This window comes from Myxocyprinus asiaticus, chromosome 42 (genome assembly GCF_019703515.2).
Source record: "Myxocyprinus asiaticus isolate MX2 ecotype Aquarium Trade chromosome 42, UBuf_Myxa_2, whole genome shotgun sequence".
In the NCBI taxonomy this organism is placed as follows: domain Eukaryota; kingdom Metazoa; phylum Chordata; class Actinopteri; order Cypriniformes; family Catostomidae; genus Myxocyprinus; species Myxocyprinus asiaticus.
This window is the reverse complement of record NC_059385.1, coordinates 31,083,686-31,101,194: the sequence shown is the minus strand read 5'-3', so window position 1 is coordinate 31,101,194 and position 17,509 is coordinate 31,083,686. Positions and strand designations below refer to the sequence as shown.

General features: G+C 40.8%; 1 protein-coding gene across 3 annotated transcripts in view; it reads right to left on the bottom strand.

Annotated features, from left to right (window-relative positions):
- LOC127432645 (phospholipid phosphatase-related protein type 1-like) overlaps positions 1-17,509 on the bottom strand; it is a 152,030-nt gene that overhangs the window by 105,775 nt on the left and 28,746 nt on the right. Inside the window, exon 1 of one of the 3 annotated variants that reach the window (XM_051683965.1) lies at positions 17,227-17,245. The exons of the other annotated variants lie outside the window; for them this stretch is intronic. The gene's annotated coding sequence lies outside the window, so the exon portion shown is untranslated. Of the gene's footprint in view, positions 1-17,226; positions 17,246-17,509 lie in introns of those variants that run through there. 3 annotated transcript variants of the gene reach the window in all.

Genomic DNA, 17,509 nt, shown 5'->3' with positions numbered 1-17,509 from the left:
AAAGAGTTCATCTGCAAAATAGCGTCCAAAAGAACACACAGCAGTATGTAAATTCTGCAATGCTTACCGAAACGGCTGGGACCACATCAAACTTTTATCGGCACTTAGAAAGGAAGCATAAAGAAAGCTAAGTGTAAGTGATGCTAGCAAAGCTAGCTAGCTAACGTTAGTAATCTGCCTCTTGCTGCATTCCATTCAACTCTGAAAGTTACTATATTGTTTAAGACAGAGAAAAGTGAAGACTTAAGTACTGAATAATTGTTTGATATATTCTGTACTTAATGGTTTCTAGGGGAAGAGTCATCCAAAAACCTGATCTGATGCTTGCACAAAAATTTATTGTTTTAGGTGGATGGTAAAACTTGGAAAAGGAGTGTTGATTAAAGATGGTTAAGTTGATTTCAGCTCCTTAGTGTTTGTTTGCATTTGTTTGCTCATAGAAAGCAAAGGAAAATTCACACACAATTCACCTCAGCAAAGCCTTGATTATTTTATCAAGAAATAATACCTCTTTTGGACTCAAGATGGCGCCGAGTATGGCTGCTGCGTTGCGAGCTCTGACACAACATGGCAGTGTTTTGTTTGTTTTGTTCACAATTCTTATGTTTTTTTGTCTTGGATGTTGTCTGCCTTATTGTCTACAACAGACAAACACTTTTGCACATTGGTTCAGCAATTTCACACCGTAAACCGGACTTCAAATTCCTTAATGCCGACCCGCTGTTTACAAACACACAAGTGGAGCCCTTTGTCTGGGCAGTCCGGACGCAGAAACGCAGGAGGAAAAGGGGAAACAGAGCCAGCGTTTTCATCAGAGTAAGACGCCGTGCAAATCGACCCCCGCTACCCACTATTCTACTGGCAAATGTTCAGTCTCTGGATAACAAGCTCTGCGAGCTGAAAGCACGGATCTCTTTCCAACGAGAGACGAGGGACTGCTGCATTATCTGCCTAACAGAAACTTGGATGTCTGCGGAGATTCCAGACTCAGCCATTGAACCCGCGGGGTTCTCCGTGCACCGAGCGGACAGAGCGAAAGACCTCTCAGGTAAAAGCAGAGGTGGTGGTGTATGTTTTATGATCAACAAATCCTGGTGTGATCAGAGGAACGTATATTCTATCAAGTCTTTCTGCTCTCCTGATCTGGAATTTCTCATGCTTCTGTGTCGACCATTCTGGCTACCGAGGGAATTCACAGCGGTCATTATCACTGCTGTGTATATCCCGCCACAAGCTGACACAGACCGGGCACTCAAGGAACTGTATGGGAGAATAAGTGAGCAGGAAACCGCGCACCCTGAGGCCGCATTCATTGTGACTGGGGACTTTAATAAAGCCAGTTTCAAATCAGTCACACCAAAATACCACCAGCACATTAGTTTCAACACACGAGGGGACCGGGTTTTGGACCATTGCTACTCTCCCTTCCCGGATGGCTACAAATCCCTCCCCCGCCCACCATTTGGCAAATCGGACCACTCTTCCATTCTGCTTCTGTCTGCTTACAGGCAGAAACTGAAACAGGAAGCACCCACCCTCAGAACGATCCAGTGCTGGTCAGACCAATCAGACTCTATGCTACAGGACTGTTTTGATCACACGGACTGGGAGATGTTCCGGTCCGCCTCTGATGACGACATCGAGGTTTACGCTGATAGCGTAATATGTTTCATCAAAAAGTGCATGGAGGACGTCATTCCGACCAGAACAATATGGATCTATCCGAACCAGAAGCCATGGATAAATAGCGATGTTCGCGCGGCACATAATATGTGGACCTCCGCTTTCAATTCCGGGAATGCGGAGGAGCATAAACAAGCCAGTTATGCCCTCCGAAAAAGTATCAGAATAGCAAAATGCCAGTACAGGAACAAGATTGAAGGACAGTTTAACACCACCAACTCTAGAAGAATGTGGCAGGGAATTAACATCATCATGGACTATAAAGGGAATAAAAACTCCGCCATGAACACCGCTGCCTCTCTCCCGGATGAGCTAAATACTTTTTATGCTCGTTTTGAGGGAAATAACACCGCCCTCGCGGAGAGAGCTCTCGCGGCCAAAGCTACAGAGGTTAGTTCACTCTCCGTCTCTGTAGCGGATGTAAACCGATCCTTCCGACAGGTGAATATCCGCAAAGCAGCAGGCCCAAATGGCATTCCGGGCCACGTCATCAGAGCGTGCGCGAACCAGCTGGCTGGTGTTTTTACAGACATTTTCAACCTTTCCCTCCCTTTGTCTGTAGTCCCCACATGCTTTAAAACACCCACCATTGTGCCTGTTCCAAAGCAATCAAAAATAACTTGCTTAAATGACTGGCGTCATGTTGCTCTGACCCCCATCATCAGCAAATGCTTTGAGAGACTAATCAGAGATTACATCTGCTCTGTGCTGCTTCTCTCTCTTGACCCATTGCAGTTTACTTACCGCAACAACTGCTCCACTGATGATGCCATTGCATCTACACTACACACTGCTCTCTCCCACCTGGAAAAAAAGAACATTTATGTGAGAATGCTGTTTGTAGACTACAGCTCAGCATTCAACACCATAGTGCCCTCCAAGCTAGATGAGAAACTCTGGGCTCTTGGCTTAAACAGCTCGCTGTGCAGCTGGATCCTGGACTTCCTGTCAAGCAGACGCCAGGTGGTAGAATAGGCAGCAACATCTCCTCATCACTGACCCTCAACACTGGAGCCCCACAGGGCTGTGTTCTCAGCCCACTCTTGCATTCCTTGTACACACATGACTGTGTGGCAACACATAGCTCCAATGCCATCATTAAGTTTGCTGATGACACGACAGTGGTAGGTCTGATCACTGACAATTATGAAACAGCCTACAGAGAGGAGGTGCTCACTCTGACACACTGGTGTCAGGAGCACAACATCTCCCTCAACGTCAGTAAGACAAAGGAGCTTGCGGTGGACTTCAGAAGGAAAGACAGAGAACACAGTCCCATCACCATCAATGGAGCACCAGTGGGGAGAGTCAGCAGCTTCAAGTTCCTGGGTGTCCACATCACTGAGGAACTCACATGGTCCATTCACACTGAAGTCATTGTGAAGAAGGCTCATCAGCACCTCTTCTTCCTGAGACGGCTGAGGAAGTTTGGAATGAACTGCCACATCCTCACACGGTTCTACATCTGCACTGTAGAGAGCATCCTGACTGGCTGCATCTCCGCCTGGTATGGCAGCAGCACAGCCAACAACTGCAAAGCACTGCAAAGGGTGGTGCGAACTGCCAGACACATCATCGGAGGTGAGCTTCCCTCCCTCCAGGAAATATATACAAGGCGGTGTGTGAAAAAAGCTCGGAGGATCATCAGAGACTCCAGCCACCCAAGCCATGGGCTGTTCTCACTGCTACCATCAGGCAGGCGATATCGCAGCATCAGGACCCGCACCAGCCGACTCCATGATAGCTTCTTCCCCCAAGCAATCAGACTTTTTAACTCTTGATCTCCCACGATCAAAATACATCAGGACTGCACTTTATTACTCTTACTCTTATATCTCACATCGGACTGTCATAAATTATATTATTATTATATTATATTCTCTCTTAACAACTTACTATCAACCGACAGCCTGAATGTCAATACAGTACAATACAACCTACTGTACATTCTATATATACTACTATATATACTTTTTTATTTTTATTGAATAATGTGTATCTATATTGTGCGTACTGTATACTGTACAGTGTATGTTATTATTTGTATACTGTGTTGTGTGTAATTATGTGTATATTAGACTTTAAATTGTGTTGTGTTAATCTGATGTTATTGTAAATTGGTATATGTCTCATCACTGTCACGACTGCTAGATTGATCAGAACTGCACCCAAGAATTTCACACACCATTGCACTTGTGTATATGGCTGTGTGACAATAAATGTGATTTGATTTGATTTGAAGACATTTCTCATGGTACACTGATACACACACACACACACACACACACACACACACACACACACACACACATATATATATACACATATATATATATATATATACACAGGTGCATCTCAATAAATTAGAATGTCGTGGAAAAGTTCATTTATTTCAGTAATTCAACTCAAATTGTGAAACTCGTGTATTAAATAAATTCAATGCACACAGACTGAAGTAGTTTAAGTCTTTGGTTCTTTTAATTGTGATGATTTTGGCTCACATTTAACAAAAACCCACCAATTCACTATCTCAACAAATTAGAATACATCATAAGACCAATAAAAAAAACATTTTTAGTGAATTGTTGGCCTTCTGGAAAGTATGTTCATTTACTGTATATGTACTCAATACTTGGTAGGGGCTCCTTTTGCTTTAATTACTGCCTCAATTCGGCATGGCATGGAGGTGATCAGTTTGTGGCACTGCTGAGGTGGTATGGAAGCCCAGGTTTCTTTGACAGTGGCCTTCAGCTCATCTGCATTTTTTGGTCTCTTGTTTCTCATTTTCCTCTTGACGATACCCCATAGATTCTCTATGGGGTTCAGGTCTGGTGAGTTTGCTGGCCAGTCAAGCACACCAACACCATGGTCATTTAACCAACTTTTGGTGCTTTTGGCAGTGTGGGCAGGTGCCAAATCCTGCTGGAAAATGAAATCAGCATCTTTAAAAAGCTGGTCAGCAGAAGGAAGCATGAAGTGCTCCAAAATTTCTTGGTAAACGGGTGCAGTAACTTTGGTTTTCAAAAAACACAATGGACCAACACCAGCAGATGACATTGCACCCCAAATCATCACAGACTGTGGAAACTTAACACTGGACTTCAAGCAACTTGGGCTATGAGCTTCTCCACCCTTCCTCCAGACTCTAGGACCTTGGTTTCCAAATGAAATACAAAACTTGCTCTCATCTGAAAAGAGGACTTTGGACCACTGGGCAACAGTCCAGTTCTTCTTCTCCTTAGCCCAGGTAAGACGCCTCTGACGTTGTCTGTGGTTCAGGAGTGGCTTAACAAGAGGAATACGACAGCTGTAGCCAAATTCCTTGACATGTCTGTGTGTGGTGGCTCTTGATGCCTTGACCCCAGCCTCAGTCCATTCCTTGTGAAGTTCACCCAAATTCTTGAATCGATTTTGCTGGACAATCATAAGGCTGCGGTTCTCTCGGTTGGTTGTGCATCTTTTTCTTCCACACTTTTTCCTTCCACTCAACTTTCTGTTAACATGCTTGGATACAGCACTCTGTGAACAGCCAGCTTCTTTGGCAATGAATGTTTGTGGCTTACCCTCCTTGTGAAGGGTGTCAATGATCTTCTTCTGGACAACTGTCAGATCAGCAGTCTTCCCCATGATTGTGTAGCCTAGTGAACCAAACTGAGAGACCATTTTGAAGGCTCAGGAAACCTTTGCAGGTGTTTTGAGTTGATTAGCTGATTGGCATGTCAAAATATTCTAATTTTTTGAGATAGTGAATTGGTGGGTTTTTTTAAATGTGAGCCAAAATCATCACAATTAAAAGAACCAAAGACTTAAACTACTTCAGTCTGTGTGCATTGAATTTATTTAATACACAAGTTTCACAATTTGAGTTGAATTACTGAAATAAATGAACTTTTCCACGACATTCTAATTTATTGAGATGCACCTGTATATATATATATACAGTACTGTGCAAAAGTCTTAGGCACATAAGATGTTTCACAAAAACATTTGTCTTAAGATGGTTATATATATCTTCAGTTTTAGTGTGTCTATAGGAAATATACATTTTAAACTCCCGAATATTCCTTTTGCAAATAGATAGAATAGTTGAACAGGGAGCTCTGCAATGGCCCCCACAGAGCCCCCCACTAAACATAGAGTCAGTCAGTCTGGGAGTACATGAAGAGAACGAAGCAGTTGAGACAGCCTAAATAGATAGAAGAACTGTTGCGAATTCTCCAAGAAGCTTGGAACATCCTATCTGCCAACAACCAAGAAAAACTGTGTCCAGGTGACCTAGGAGAATTGGTGCTGTTTTGAAGCAAAGGTGGTCACACCAAATATTGATGTAGATTTTTTGTTTACTGGACTTTGTATGACGTTAATTGTTAAATGAAAACTTTTTATGGCATTATTTTTTAAGACATCCTCACTATGCAACATTTTTCACAAGTGCCTAAAACTTTTGCACAGTACTGTATATGGCAATAAAAGAGGTGAATTTTCATATGTTTTCTATGGGTTTTTATGGGACTGTGGATCTTTCAGATCAGATTGAGAAGTGCCTATGGTGCTATACATTTTCTAAATTTTATCGTGTGTCATGCAGTGTGGGACTCGCACTGGTCTGCTCTTGGTCTTGACTCGGTCTCGCCCTGCCTTGGTCTTGGTCTCAACCCCTCAAAGTCTTGGTCTTGTCTCAGTCCCGATACACTCTGGTCTTAGTCTTGACTTGGTCTCAGTTTAGGTGGTTTTGACTACAACACTGCCAAGCAAGTATTGTTGCAATAGGCTGTATTTGATGTAAGCATCGTAGGCAACATTTGAAACAGTTTAGTAACAGTAAACATACACCGTTTTAACAAGGCACAGCGACCCCTCAGCACACCAGAGCAGAAGAGGAAAAAAAAAAACATTGGCTTACCGTTTATCAAGTGCTGAAACTTGGTGAAGAACAACCCTAACAAAAATTGAGAGTTCATGGTAAATTTGCCACAAATTCACCACTGATCATTTTCACATACAAATTAGCTTTGCAGAAAACTTGCGGCAAATTATCCCTTGTTGCAGGTTCATCACTACCAATGAAGAGCTGCCAACTTCTGGCAAACATCAAGCTTATTTACATGTGAAAATAATGAGTGGCAAATTTGAGGCAAGTTTGCCAGAACTACAGATTTTTTTGAAAGGGAATCTGGCATCATGTGTAACATAAACAACTGAAAGTCAGCACAGACAGTCAAAAACACCTTTGGTGTGAACAGCCCATAGCTTGTCTGTTGGCGTGTGACTGTGAGTGAGAGCAAGTGCACGAAACAAGTTAGGTAGGCCAATTAATTTTTTTATTAATTACAAACCCGAACCTGAAGTCATACTTGCAAAATGGACTGAAACTGACGTATTGTCTCATTGGGCCGGGGTCAATTGCAGACCTAGTGAATATGTGTATTATTTGAGATACAAGTGTTGGACTGAGGTTGGCCAACTTGCTAAAGCTAACAGCAACACATGGCATGCGTTTGAAATGTCACTTATTTCAGATGAAAAATGGTGAAGGCCATTCTATTTGGGACAGTAGTAACCTTTGAAAATTCATACATTTGATGGCTGAGCCCATAGTGTCTAGTGTAAGTGCACAGTATATAGTGTGTAATTTGGGACATAGCTATAGAGACCCCATAGAAGTCTCTATTCCAGAAGGGGGAATAAAGAGTGTGATGAGGAGGAGGGTATGGCCGGGCCGTGAGGACGCGCACCCGGGGCTGAATTGTCCTAATCAGTCGGGAGGGGGACCGGCGAGCAAGGTTTTTCTCTCTCTCTAATCTCTCTCTCTCTGTCTCTCCCCCTCGCTCTTTCCCTGTCCCCTCTCTCTCCCCTCATCTCTCACAGGGCTCCAGAGAGGCAGAGAAGACCTGCCGGCAGAAGGACAGCTGGAAGGGCAACACCTCCCCTCCAGAAAGGGAGGGGAGTACGTCAAGCCGGAGGTTTCCCCGGCCGAAATCGGGCGGTGGATCAGTGTGATGAGGAGGAGGGTGTAGCTAGGCGCTGAACTGTCCTAATCAGCCGGGAGGGGATAAAGACGAGCTGGAGGTGCCAGTTTGAGAGAGAGAAAGAGAGAGCACACGGCCGCTGTGTGTGTGTGTGTGTCTGTGTGTTTATGTTAGTTTAAGTTCAATTATGTCATAAAAATTGTTGACTGTTCTGCCGGTCCACGCCTCCTCCTTTCCCATCCTGTGAACCCATTATAAACACTATTAAAAAAAAGTTTTAAAATATATATGGAACAGCTCTCTTAAAATGAAACTGCGACACTGTGATGAATCTAGCCTTTTTTTAAATATGTCATGACAGTTACGAGAAAATGAAGTCAAGCAGAATTCAGTTAAAATGTCTTCTGTGGCACTAACGCATAAATCCAAAGCGCTTTAAACACTTCAAGAGATGCGCACACACATATATATCCTCATTCCTATTCAATGGTAAATAACAATCTGGGAAATTCAGCAGTGCCCTACAAAGATGGGAAAATGGGAAATTTCCTTTGCATTTCAACTGCCGTGTAATTAAAATCTTGACTGAGGCATTTCAGATTAGCTGCCTCTGAGAATTAACCAAAGCACTTCAACAGGAGTTTAACTTTCAGTCCGAATGAAAGAGGTCACTGTGGATCTCAAGAGTTATTAATCTTCTTGTCTCTCTGGTCAATGTTACAGCAGACTTCGCACCTGATGGATATCTGAGCTGGCATGGTTCATAGCAATTTCGATTAAATGGTACTTTTACAACTAAATGATCAAGTATCTGTATATTTGCTGCACTTTAAATACAAACTTCTACCTTCTACATTTCTTAATAATAATATTAATACAGAATTATCAATAGAGTACCTCCAAAAAGTATGGACCAAGTCATGTGTAATATCCAGTTCTAATTAGAGAGGCCTGCCCTGGAGGTGCTAAAGCCCTATTGTTTTTGGAATGTTTTCTAACAATTATTAGGGCCCAAGCACTGAAAGTTTGTTCTTCTAAAGATTATTAGGGCCCGAGCACCAATGGTGCGAGGACCCTATTGTTCTTCTAGGCATTTATTTTTTTCCCCCCAAATGAATCGCATTATTTCTTTGCACAAACATCAGAAGTGGCGAAAATTTAAATCTGATATGGGTTTCAGAATTAGGTGTGGTAAAATGGCTCGATAGCGCCACCTACAAACATTCAACGATGTGCGCTTTACGCTACGTTTCACCTACATGTACAAAAATCGGTACACTTGTGTAACATGCCAATACCTACAAAAAAGTCTCTTGGACCCATGCCCTAAACTCAACAAGAAGTCAGCGATTTCAAGTTTACTATTCAATTTTTGCTCAGTTTTTGCCATTTCCAGGCCTCGTACTTTAATGAACTCCTCCTAGAGATTTCATCAGCTCTACTTCATATTTGGTTATTCTAATCTAAAGGCCTTGGCGATGCTAAATCGTTAATAGTTTTCACTGCACGGTGTGGCCGTGACGGTCTGACAAAGTTCAATGTTTCGCAATGAAACAGGAAGTTGTTATAACTCATACATACAATGTCCAATCTGCCCCAAACTTCACAATTTTTATAATAGTCCCAGCCTGAATACATCTACGTGCCAACATTCAGTTATAGTCATAGCGCCACCTACTGGCAAAAGCCAATTCCAGGTCTTGTACTTTAACAAACTCCTCCCAGAGATTTAATCAGATCAACATTATATTTAGTCAAACTTAATCTAAAGGCCTTGCCGATACTAAATTGTGAAGCTTTTGAGTTTTCTTTGAATGGCGTGTCCGTGGCTGCCTGACAAAGTTCAATGTTTCGCCATGAAACAGGAAGTTGTTATAACTCAAACATAAAATGTCCAATCTGCTCCAAACTTTACAAGTCTTATGAGTCCCGGCCTGAACATTTCTATATGCCAATATTCAGTTATAGTCATAGCGCCACCTACTGGCAACAGGAAATGACATGTTTTACTCTCTTAACAACATTTAAGTGCTAAAAAAATGCAAAGAAAATTGGAGTGACATTCACCTGGCACAGCAGCCCCAACGTGCACCAGGGTGCGAAGGCCTGTTCATCACTGCTTGCAGCTTTAATTATTTTTATTATTACGCTTCTTTTCAAGGTTTTCGGTACTTTTGGGGTACATAACATGCGTAAAAACTCTTGAAAGTTTGCACACACATCAGAGGCCATTAGGGCTTGGCAAACTTGCGGAGGGGTCATGCAGGGGGGGTCTCTGAAGCACATCCCTTTTGAGCTACAGTCACCAAACTTTGTACACATATAGAGCTCATTAAGTCAGAAAACTTTCGCGCTGATAGTCATAAGCTCTAGCCAGAAAGGAAGTTGGCCATTTTGGATTGTTTGAAAAATGCATGCTGTGGAATTTTATATACTACTCAGAGGGATTTCATGTTACAGGTACCAAATGTGGGCGACATCATGCCAAGACGTTGACGATGCTAAATTGCGAAAGGATTTTTGATATATCGAACAGTGTTGCCATGGCGAAGCGATAAAATAATGTCAAAAAATTGGAATAAGGAAATGTCTCATATCTTCTGCATGCATGGTGAGATTTACAAGACAATTGAGCCAAATGTTTGTCCTTGCAGGCTGATCACATTGATGTGACTATTGTGGGTCACGGTCTAGCACCACCAACAGGCGGAAGGAAGTGTGTCACTTTTAACAGACTTTGAAATATCCCTATTATGTTAACCTGAATTGCTTAAAAAAAAAAAATTATAATAATGTCAAGACATTTAAAGAGATGTCTGTGCAGATTTAAAATTCGGAAGGGATTCATGATATCTTTGATACTGTTGCCATGGCAATGCATTAAATGTCATAATTCCTTTTTGTGCATATTCACATACTTTGAGGTATTTGGCATGCTTGGATTTTAAAGTTTATTGTTAATAAACAAATGTCTTAATTTTTATATAAATAAAATATAATAAAAATATCAACTGAAATGTAAAAATAATAGAAAATTATGTCATAATGTGTATATGTAATGAGTGGCAATTACAAGAAATGTCCAATAGAGGGCATCCAAGCTCCATGAATGATTCCCAAAATATTTTTGGTGTCCTGTCTAGAAGGGATCCCTCTTTCGTACGGTATGTATATGAAGTATGTGTAACTACGTTCTTCAGTTAACTATATTTCTCATTTCATGTGTTAAACATCTCCAGTTCTTGAGTTGGAGTTTGTTTCATTTGATCTGTGTATGTTTTGATTGCCGATCCAGTGCTGGAATGTGTTATTTTGAATTTATGATAAATGTTTTTTGTGGCTGTTATCAGTGTCGTTTAGTGTCAGCAGTTTTTTCTGCAGCTCGCGCTCTTTTCCAGGAAACAGAAAAGTGAAATATGCCCCCCATTGTGATTGCCTTCTTGGCCGTATTGTTTGTGTGTATGCAGAGCATGTGTTTTGTCTTTATGTCTCTCTCTCTCTCTTAATCGCTCTCAGGTGTGGGGTAACCAGGTGATCAGATTGTTAATGGAGAGCAGCAGCACACAGTGTGTTTCCTTCCTTTATAAACAGAGTGTTTCATGGCTGGGTTGTGCGATGGGTGTTCATGAGCTGTGCCATCTTGGTCACCGGTGCAGAAATGTTTAAACCACGTGTGTGACGACTAACCCCGCGTTTGAGTTTGAGCACTTTTCCAGTCGAATCCCATAGAAAAATGCAAACAAATGTGTCCCCACTCAATATATACATCAACTGAGGTGCGGATGTAATCTTTGTTTATTAAAACATATAGTTTTATATGGACGGATTAGAACCTTTAACCTCTTATGCAATGGGCGAATTAATTAACACTAGACCACTCAGTCGGACTCAGCACTGATTTGTGTACTTCTCCACTGACGTATAATATCTCATGACCGACAATAGCACACACAGAGATGAAGTTCTCAAATGTATTATGTTATTATGGGAATCCCATCTCTTTCCTTTATGTTTGACAGCGGCAAAACAAATGCTTAAAGTCTGAAGCAGTCGCAACATTTCCAAATATACAGCAGCTGTTTGTATAATCTACATATTAACGGTGTATCCTTCTAAACACCACAGAGAGCACACACACATCACAGCTCGCGTTTAATCTTCACCCTGCGTGCTGAGAATGAGACACAAAAACCCGCATTTATGCAAAGAATCCCTAACATTCACTTAAAATCCCCATTAGTTGTGTAATGAAATGTGATTATAATTTGAAGTGTTATTAATACAGTAGGAGAGAGGGCACAAACTAACACTTTTTGGTTTTCTTACGTTTGTGTAAATGTACTTGGGGTTCGATGTATTTTTCTTTGTTCACATTAATTTCACATGTGTCTATTACACACATGAGGTCTTGTTTCATGAATACAGCATGTTCTTTTTTTGCAATCTACCTCAAAAAAAAGAAAGTGAAACAGGAGAGGGGCACATTGTAACAAGACCATATAAATGCTTAAAACCCCCCTGTAACAACTGAATCTGATCTAATTAAAAAGCCTAGAAGATAAACAAAATTTTCATGTCATTAAAAGCCATTTATTAACTTTACAATAATTTTGACACTTGACAATAAAAACACAACAAAGCCTCAGCACTGACCGAAATAATGCATGGATTGATGACAAAACACACATACATGCATTAAGGGAAATTATGTAAATTACATATCTGACTGCATGGAATTGCATATAGTTTTTTGGAATTGGGGCACATTGCAACGTGCCCCGTCGGCACAAATGGGATTTAAACCTGGCTGGTCACTTCTGCTGACTATCTGAGAATTAAAAGACTATGTAAGATGCTAGTTAAAAAATTGGAGATTAAAATGATACCAAGTTTGCCTTATTTTAAATAAACAGTAAAAACAGAGATGAAAACTGACTCATGCGAATTTTCACTTTTGCAATTTTTTTATCTGCACAGTGTTGATATGGCAACAAGTAAACAAATGAAGTTTCGTCTCACCAGCGTATGTCGAAACGTTTAAACCACGTGTGTGGACCACTAACCCTGCGTTTGTTTGTGCCCTGCGCTCCCCTAGGCTACGAATCTTAAAACGGCAATATATGCTGAACACTTGTATGCTGAAAGTAAGTGTTCATCAATGTTTTTACAGACATAAAAATGTCAATTATATACAGTAGATATATGCAATATACAGAATATGACAATATGGCAAAAATGACAATTTTCATATATGTATCATGTTTTTTTAAACACTTGTGGATTTTAAATGTGTACATAAATGCTCAAATATATGAACTCTAATTGTATTTGTTCGCAGTGGCAATTTCTCAGGGCCAGCAAAGCATTCTCTGCTGGCATAACATGCCTAATAACCCCCTAACCCTAAAGACAATGTAATAATGGCAACAGGCCTAATTATTGAATCCTATTTTTAACTTAGATTTATTGTACGTCTTTTTTAAACTTAGATAAGTTTTACTGAATTCTCTGAGGCAGAAAATTATAATACAAAAATATTTAAGGATTTTTCAATGCCCACTGCATTCACTTAAATGTATGCTAATGTTTTATTTATTTTTTTGGTTGCTAACTGCATATTTAGTTATTATGCACTAAAATATTTACATGTAATTTCATTTAAAATGTAATTAGCACAATTTCAGAAGTATATAATGATGATTTGTGAGTTTTCTCTGCAAAACAATCCCAAAACATGCAGCAAATTGCATTGCAAAATTTTTGAAAAGCAGCAGCAAATTCAGCCATTTTGTAGTCCCAGCTAGCCAAATTACATGGCCACTCCCTATCTACACCATAATTTGATGACTTTAGTTGTGGCAATGTAACTGATTATGTTGCGACAACCGGAAAAGTTAAATTCCTGTATTCGTTGGCACATGACGACGTTGTGGCAAGGTTGTGGATCAGTAGTGTCACGGGGGCGACAAAGGACCCAAAAGCAGAGATGACAGTTCAATGGTTTTATTAACAAAGTTCTCGATGTCAAGATAAGGCGCACTTGGCGCCGGCTGCAGAAGGCTGAAATTCAGCGAGCTGCAATGGGGTAGTGAAGGGTGTGTTCGTATGGTAAGTGTGCTTTGTGGAAGTCAGGAACAATCTGAAGAGAGACAGCTGAAGTTGGTGTGGTGTGAAGCAAAGCCCAGATGATATATTCCCCGAGACGCGGGCACAGACCAAGGAATCCTCCTCTACCTGAACTGGGCACAGAACTTGCGAGGGCGACGGCAAACAGGAAGGTAACCTCTACAGAGGGGCAACCAACAGACACACGAGCATGCTCCAACTACACAAGAGAGCACAGTTAACACGACAGTTAACAATAAACGGGCAAATAACGAGGTGACACACAAGGAATAAGTAGGGAGTGCAATCAGAGTGAAGCAGATGGTAACGAGCGAGTAAATCATTGCTGTGATCAGCATCTCCCCGTGATCGATCACCGTTCCCATGGAAACGCTGATTGCGTACCGGCTCCACCTGTGAGACACGAGGGAGAGAGAAAAACAAACAACAGTATGAGCCGGCACAAATGCCGGAACCGTGACAAATAGTTTTGTTGGTAACCAGTTGGTATTTTATGCTTTGAATAAATATTCTATTGGCGAACATGCAATATTCTAACCTAAATTAATTCTAATTTAAACAGTTGTGCATATGAATAACGAATGCAGATAGTGCATGGGATAAGTCTGCAAATTTTTACATAACATAATAATTTATAACATCGAAATATATCGTCATATCACCCCGCCCTGAAACTGCTCAATGTAAATTATAAGGCATTAAAACGTGTCATGGTGCATCTTTGGCTGCTCATGTTGCCGATAATTGGCTTGACCCCGGTATTGCTGCTTGCAGCTATATTTGTCATTACTTTTCAATCAAACACGCCTCCTTTCTATGTAAATTAGGCTCATTGAAGATTGTGCTTCATTCACAAAAATTGCCTGCCACAATTTAGCTTGCGCTATTACCACAAATAAATGTAGGCGGTAAAATTAATTTTATTTAAGAGATGTTTTTGAAAATTTTCAACCAATCATATCAGTAGTAATTCATCAAATACAGATCAAATGTTGGAGAAAAGCATTATAGCCTGGCATAGTATCTCCAGATGTGTGGCCTAGTCAAGTGCACTTTCGGCATGTTTAAGAGATGATTTAGGTGTCTGGATCACAGTGGAGACGTACAGTCCGGGCAGGGTGTGTCAAATACGGTGATCTGCAGCATCTTCCGGTATATAGCACTCAGAATCTGCTCGCAAAATCGGAAAAGCTAGTGCAAATTGCATTCTGCCCACTTTTTGTGGGCACATTTGTGCTGTTGGCTGATCTGAAAAATTCCTTTAGTAAATGGCGCGCTAAACCAGTGCAGAAAGCACATGCTAATAAATAGCAGGGATGCACCGATACCACTTTTTCTCTTCCGATCCGATTCCGATATCTGAAATCTCAGTATCAGCCGATACCAATCCGATAACAGTGTTGTTTTTTCATAATCAGTTTAGAATACTTATACCTCACTGAGTGATGCTAATTATATATAAAGAAACACAAACCTTTAACTACACATTAATTTCAATATAAATGTACAAACTATTAAGAAAAACTTGATTGTTAACTAGTCTACTGGATAATACTGCAGCAAAATTAACAGTAGTTAATTCCAGTCTAAGTGTTCAGCAGAAAAGAAGGCTTTTTTTATTTTTTGCAAAAAACATTCAACTTGTATCTGGATTCAGATCTCTTTTTTTGTTCAATTTAGTACAATTTAATACATTATTATTATTATTATTATTATTATTATTATTGACTTTTAGAATTTTAAATAGAACAGTAATATATTTCAATTGTGCACCTTTAACTTTAAAAACCTCGGGCTTATATTTTGACATTCTAAACTCTCCAGGAAGTCCTGTATGTGTCTGTTTGTAAGCAAGTTCACAGTAGTTTAATTAGCTTATTCAAATTCTGGTAAATGCACCTCCGGCACCATTCTAAATGCATATTATAAGTGAACCGAACTATTGAGCATCTACATCTGAGATGTTGTTCGTGAGTAGTGCTCAAATGTTGCGCAACGCTTGAAGGCTAAAAATTGGAGCGAGTGTGTGTGTCAACAGAGCAGCGCCATTCAATAATTCGCTGGTGCTGCACATGCATATTATATATTTACTAGATTAATAGATTCACAGGGCTATTGCACGTCTTCAAGTGGCTTTGAATAAAATGCACGAGTCATGGGGGCCTGGGTAGTTCAGTGGTAAAAGACGCTGGCTACCACCCCTGGAGTTCACTAGTTCGAATCCTAGGGCATGCTGAGTGACTCCAGCCAGGTCTCCTAAGCAACCAAATTGGCCCGGTTGCTAGGGAGGGTAGAGTCACATGGGGTAACCTCCTCGTTGTTGCTATAATGTGGTTCGTTCTCGGTTGGGTGCGTGGTAAGTTGAGCGTGGATGTCGTGGTGGATGGCGTGAAGCCTCCACACACGCTACCATATTTATAAACATTTCGAATCATAAATGTCTCATACTTATTGACATATGTCGTAAAAATGTATTGCAGATGAGCAACCAATGTTAAAATATATCTTCCAGAAGTAAACACACATCAAATAAACGTCAGGGTGATGTACGTGTGCTATCAGGGTTCAGTTTCTAGATACTCAGGTGATCAAATATAACTCATGTTTAACACAAACATAAATTACAACTACATAATTATATTATAAATTAAGTTTAATTATGCAAAAACAAAAAAAAATTCATTCAGTGGATGACCATGTACGTAAGCCACCACTTAAGAAAAGCCCTGAGGGACCAACCACCCAGAAAACAATAGCAACACCTTAGCAACCATCCAGTTCACCCTAGCAACCACACTGCAATACACTGTCAACCACACAAATCACACAAACACCACTGTGGCAACATATCACTCACATTTTCTTCAGGAGTAGTGGTGGATTGATATATCGCAGAGGCCAATAAATCTTCCCCTTTGGCCAATTTGTTTCTTGAGGGCGCAGAAAATCGCCTGCTTGCATGTGAAGCAACTGAGACATGTAAACGACCAGTCACAATAATAGACCGGTGTGCAACACAGTCTCTTGGTCCGCATATCAGAGCCGCGACAGATGCGTTTGAGCTTATAATGTTAAAGTGCTCGCCTTTTTCATTCTCCCTCTCTCTCCTCAACAGCTAAACTTGTAACATTTATCGGTCTTGTCTAATGATAAAATGGCAAATATAAATAAAACTAATATCATATACCGTCTGCAAATATGCGCATATCTCGTTTAAACAGATGTAATACACAAACCTCACAAAACTTGAGCAGATCCAGCATCCTGTGTAATGCTCATTCATTTACCTCTAAACCACATATTCTATCAGCCTCTCCTCAGCAGATCCCTGTAACTTACTTTTCTAATGATAAAAGGCAAATATCAATAAAACTTCTATTATGTTCCATCTGCAAATATGTAGATATCTTGTTTAAACAGATGTAATTCATGAACCTCACGAAATCACCTGTACAATCAGCACTGGTGCACCCCAGGGATGTGTGCTCTCCCCACTACTCTTCTCCCTCTACACCAATGACTGCATCGCCAAGGACCCCTCTGTCAAGCTCCTGAAGTTTGCAGACGACACCACTGTCATCGGCCTCATCCGAGATGACGATGAGTCTGCATACAGAAGGGAGGTTGAACAGCTGGCTGTCTGGTGCAGTCAAAACCACCTTGAGCTGAACACGCTCAAAACGGTGGAGATGATTGTGGACTTTAGGAGGAACAGCCAAACATTAACCCCC